Raw genomic sequence first — 6431 nt, 5'->3', positions numbered from 1 at the left:
TTCACTGTAGCTACAAGAGTAGTTATGTTCAATAAACAGTTTCATATTCATGGGACAAAACTAAGAAAAATGTTGCTTAATTATCAGTAGAATAGTTACTTTGATATAAAAATTGCAGTCCGCATGTCCCACCGGTGACAATGGCCATGCACATGTAGTCACGCTATTACCAACTGATTCAAACTTCAAGAACAACTTTCAGATTTCGATCTGCCTTAGAAAATATTCTGCTCGTATCCATGGAAACACATTCTTCCTTAGCGAAGTTCCCTGTGTGCGAGAGAGACAAAACAGACCTATAAATTTTCATGTGCATCACCAAATGATGAATGTGTGCTATACGGTACGGTAGTCATACGTGCTGCACACTGTAATGGTGGCCCAGTTCTTACATCCGTGCTGGTCACGGTGTGTGAAGATCATCTTGCAAGGAACCGTGACATCACAAGATGAGTGGAAGGTCACCAAATCATTGGAAGAAAACAACACTCAACAAACGTTAATAAAAATATTGAAAATGCTAATTTGTTAGTGCTTTTCATTGGAACCTTTAGTGTTGAGTTCAAGAATTGTAAGTAAATAAGAATGAGTGATATTTTAATTGTGTGGGTCATTCCATGACAATTCAACATAGAAAAGTAACATTTCCAATCCGACCCTCTCCGATTTCTTTCAGATTTGGTGCATTCAATGAAGAGATGGAAAACTACCAATTTGCAGAGGTATATGACAATTGTGAGGAAAGTTACATGTCTGCAAAGTTTGGAAATTGTGTGAAATTTAAACACGTCTGTCTCGAGATAAATGACTATAAATCTGGTTCTAATCCAGATACAGCAATGAAACTTATATAATTGAAAAGCTAGTGAGTAGAGCTTTACATTAATATGTAACATTACCTGTTTCTAAGAATTTTCACGTTCAAAGTCATTGACCTTGACCTTGACACTCACCTTCTGCCTTTAGGGCTTTATGTTAGTCTGTTACAACCCTTTTATCGGACTTCTCAAAGGCTTCTAAGGGCTAGTAGGACCAAGCCCTTGCAAGGTCTGTGGTGCAGGATTTATTTTTAATTATCACCTATGTAGGTTTGAAATGAAAGATCCTTGAGATCTTTTACTCGAAGATTTATTTATACTTCCGATGTTAAACAAACACTTTTTCAGACAGACAGTTCACCCGATAATGCAGGAGAACGCCTTATTCAGAGTTGGGTTTGTGGAATATCTGCCAAATGGAGTACAAGTACACCAGCCAATCCGAAGATTGAAGCAAGATATTACCCAACGTCCCCTAAACCATCAGCCTTTCGGCAACCAGGAGAATGTCCCGTAGGCTTACAAAAGTCTAGCTCTTTTATATCATAATTTTGTTTACAATTTACCATGGTTACTACATAGTTGTTTTATATTTCTATAGTTTCAACATTTTTTCCTGATTTAAGTTAAACAATTCATTACCTATTGTAACATTAACAATAACACATTTTTAAATAAAAGATTCCTACATAGATTAATACAATACAGATTGAATAGTTTTTTGCTTGAAAAAGCATGTGTTGACAGGGGCGACACAACCTTGAATATCTCAAAACACCCCAGCTTAAATTTTTCTTGAAGAAAGTATATTTGATTGCTCCAATATATTACTATAAACATGGCAAATATGAAGATGGCATTAAATGATTAATAAATCAAGATTACATGCAGCAATATAGAGGCAGCATAACTACCATGTGAGAATGTTAATAACAACAAATTTACCAGAGAACGAAGTGGGATAGTCCAATGTCCAATACATAGGAAATAATGCACCCCCTTCCCCCGTAGTTGCTTTGAACTTTCATCGGCTTGAAAATACTTCATTTTCTTTAAGAGTATAATATCGTTTAATAAGGGCGATAAGATTCCTCTACACTAAATAACTAGGTGAACGTGTAAAAATATGGTGATATGGACATGTGGAAGAAGGGCAAGGATTGCCACACCTCCCCCTTAGATATCGAATTCATTCATTCATTCATTGTTTTCTGCCTAATTGGCAGGTTTTTCACTGCAATCTCCAGCTTTCCCTATTCTCTGCCTTACGCTTCGTAATAGCATACGACCCAGTTAATTTAATATCATCCATAAGCTGATATCTCTTTCTTCCACGGACTTTTCCTCCTTCAACCAATCCCTCCAAGGCATCCCTTAGCAGGCAGTTCCTTCTTAGACAGTGTCCTAACCAGTTTCTTTTCCTCTTCTTGATGGTCTCCAGTATAGATCTTTTTTCACCAACTCTTTTCAGTACAGCTTCGTTTCTTACCTTGTCCGTCCATTTTACACGCTCCATTTTTCGCCATGTCCACATTTCAAAGCTTCGAGTCGTTTCTCTTCATTTCTTCTCAACGTTCAGGTCTCTGCACCATATAGTGCTACACTCCACACAAAACATTTCACTAATCTCTTCCTTAGACCTATGTCCATGGGTCCACAAAAAACATTTTTTTCTTCTATTGAAAGCTTCTTTTGCTATTGCGATTCTCATTTTCACTTCTTGGTTGCAGCTCATGTCACTGCTTATAGTGCATCCGAGGTACTTGAAGCTATCCACTTGCTGGATTCTTTCACTGTTTGCTCTCACATTAATATTCCTTGGTTTCCGTCCTATGACCATTGCCTTTGCCTTGTTTACATTAATGTTAACCTAAATATATTTCACACGTATTATTTCAGTCAAAGTAATTTACATTAATTTTTATAATGAAAATCCAGGAACGCGAAAAGTTCAAATTCAAGTGGTGTTTTTTGACCACCCGTCACCCCAATACTGGTCTAAGATCTCCACGCTACAACAGGTGACGGAGGAACAGTGTGGGAGGGAGACCAGCAGTCGGTAGGTAAGCCAAGGCTCTCATAGGGCTGTCGTGCAGTGGTTATTATCGCTTCAATCTGTTATTTTAAAGTAAAATTAGTCACAATATTAAATTAAATTATACTTTGGTGTATGCAATCTGAACTGTATTTTCGGATGCTGGCCCACTACAGTGTCGTAGAAAGCCCGTTCTGAAAGGAGATGAATGATTTATACAGAAAATCCTTGTGGTGTATTTTTGTTTATTTTTGCTTCAAGGTTACATAAACCTACATTACCAGTTAATTCCTGTTCTCCTTTTGCTTCAGTAGCTTCAACCACCAAACAATTGGCTTTATCGACTTATTCAACTACTCTTGTAATTTATGAAAAAATTAAGCTTTTACTTTCAGAGCGAAAATTATTTTTGAGTCATTTTTATACCATTTTTAGGCCATTCTATAGGCCATCTTTTGACATTTTTTTAGGTCATCAACTTCCGAGTCCTAGTCATAATTTTTAATGATACAAGCATTCCTCAGCTATCCTAATGGATCAGCAAACATTCCCTAAAACTTTCCACTCCACAATACACTACACCTCTACAGAAATGTGTTTTCATCTCTCGGACCGAGTGCTTAAAATAATGTTAGCGGTGTGGTGTAGGGGGATCGTGTTCGCTTGCGCAATGGTAGGTCGTAGGTTCAAACCTTTCTCTTTGCAAAAACTTTTTCGGAAAGTAAACGGCTTTGGACGAGAATGCTTATCTACTTTTCTTGGAAATTTCCGTTTATATTTATATAATATATTATATTATATAATATATTATATTATATTTATATTTATATTTATGCAATTAAGGTCCAACATTTCCGGAAGAACATTTAAATCGTAGTGAGAAGAAGGTAACTTGGAATGTGTAGAAACATGCAATGTAAAGTCTGAGGTGGGTAGTTTCAAACGTTGAATATAGCATAAAATTTGTAGTTGTATCATGGAAAATCCGACGTATATTTTAGGTCCGCAGTGAAGAGCACAAGCAAAGAACATATGTGTGTGTGTGTATTGTTGTTTTAAGTCTACTTTATGCACATATAGGCTAATCGGGACTAGACCTACAGTTTAAACAGGAATCCGAACCACTGTGCAATTAGCCTCCACCTGATATCAAACCCGGGACACCTTGATTACAACATCCTGTATAAGAACTTATATTTAAAACGTATAAATTCTTAATGTGTGTTAACATAACTTTTGACAGCTGAATGAAAATAAAGGTCTTGGCAAAAATCCTGCCAATCACTGAAAAATCAAGAAGATGAGCAGAAACATCACTGGAGGTATGCATCGCATAAATATTTACGGTGATTTAATATAATCTTATATTACATTATTACAACACTTCGTACTCGGTAAGTAACAATACTAAAAAAAGAAGAGGGTGGGATTTGAACCTACGACGTTTCATTCTTCACGAAAATGTATAACAAGACAACCGTCTAACGAACTGCTCCAGGAGATTACTAACGTGAAGCTGTCAAACTAGTTGATCTCAGTTGAAAGAACATTGTGTCGAGTTCCGAACCATTTTCGCCACAGATCAAGGAAAAGACGCACTTTGAAGAATCGTCCGGTATTGCGCAAGGTATCTTTACTGTAATTTCGCCTAAATCGAGAGAAATTTGCTTCATTCCATTCAAATGTGATGCCAATTCTCTCCAGGTGGAGGAAAACCAGTTCAGTGTTTCAAACAGCACAAAAATTCCTCTATTTTCTATTTCGAAACGAAGAATCCAATTTATGATTTTTGTTTAATTGCGTATTGTATTGCTGGTTTAGGGTTTCTAACATGATGGAATGTGAAAGAATGAAAAAATTCACAAGAGTGTTTTCATTTAGAAAGAAAAAAAACTGTTGCTAAGTTGGATACTACTTGTTGGCTCTGAAGTGCTACGTTGCCAAATTTACGAATTCAGGACTTTGGATCTTTTTCAGGGCGGACAAATAAGGTGTTGCGAAGAGTACATAAGTTTTCCTATTTTCAATTTCAGAATCGTGAAAAATTTTCAACATTCGTATTTCTAATTACGATATTTGTTTAACTGTATTGAATTACTGGTTTAGGGTTGCTAAGTTCATTGACCCAATACGGAAAATAACCGGAAATAGCAAAAAAAAAAAAAAAAAAAATCCGTGGGTTTTGTGTCACGTTCTTCGGGGCCCTAGGATCACCATATCTAGTACTTTGTGTGTCACAATGAGTAAGGAAAGTCTTTTGGTACCGTTCATCTAAAGAAACTAAGCAGCAGAGCCAAAAACCACAGACAAAAATAGGGAAATATGATGTTTCAAGTGTTGCGGGTTGTCTACATTCCATCATAATGCTGCTTCTTCCCCAGACGCCTCTCTCACGCAGCCAAAGGGATAGTGACATATGCGGAGGGCGTCGATATCCTCAACCATTCTTTGGTTTCACCTTGGAGTCACCGCGACGCCAAGGGTCCCGGGTTCGAATCCCGCCCTGGCCATGGATGTTTGTGAGTGTCCATCAATTTCATCATGTCATCACTCATCCACATCTTCGCAAATTAGACAAAATTGGCACAAAAGACGAAGTAAAATAATGAAAATAAATTCTATTCAATTCAATTTTGGAGACAGTCTGGACGAGAGTGGTACCGAAGGGAGGGGAGGGGTGCACTTTTTTAGTAGTCATCCCTCATTTTTTTCATGCCTTTGTCATTTTTTTTAGGAATATTTGGCTAAAGGAGAGGTTATGATCACCACCAACCCTTCCTTGGGCACGCCATTGCTCTGGATACCATGGGACCTTAACCTCTAGTGTCACAAGCAACATTTCTGAACCTTCTTCGTCCAGAAGTTATAGGGCGCCACATCAAGCCGACGACAATTGAATGCGCAAACTGTTTGCAAGTCGAATCGAAAATTTTCCACGGTATAATATTATGTCACTTGTAATAATGTGAGATCTCTATTAGATTAATTTATAATTGTCGAAATAGAGGGTAGTACGGTTATGGGTCAGGAATTTTCGGTTCTAGACAGATAAATACAATACAATATATTATATTCTGAGACGCTATAGAAATAATTCAATTAAAAAAATGGTGTAAAATTAAACTTGTTTTGCTAGTTAGAGTTCAACTGATTTGTTTGCAGTAACAAGTAAAACAAAGGTCAATGGGCCCTAGACTTGGTTTTATGAAGTGGGGGGGAGACATCTATTCTATCTTTAGCAAGTCATGTAAATGGCAAATTGGTTTAATGGCTGTAGGTGGAAGCTTGGAGTGCACGTTCCATGAGATCGAGTCATGCTTTATATTGTTTGTTTACCACGAATTTAACATTTATTCTATATTTCTTTTTACGCGATCCAAAATGTGTATTAAAAGTTCTTACTTCGTATCATCGTAAATGTAGAAATACTATGTAGAAGTTGGCTGTACAAAGAATGAATGCTCAGTTAAAATATGTTACCTCAGAGAAATTATATACGTATACTTTCTCTTAGATATTACGTTCTCCTGTTATCATGGGGTCCCGGGTTAGATTCTCGGTGGAGGCACATGGTGGTT

Source organism: Lepisma saccharinum, chromosome 19 (genome assembly GCF_977018435.1).
Source record: "Lepisma saccharinum chromosome 19, izLepSacc3.1, whole genome shotgun sequence".
NCBI lineage: Eukaryota > Metazoa > Arthropoda > Insecta > Zygentoma > Lepismatidae > Lepisma > Lepisma saccharinum.
The sequence above is the reverse complement of the archived record's forward strand: the minus strand, read 5'-3'. Positions refer to the sequence as shown.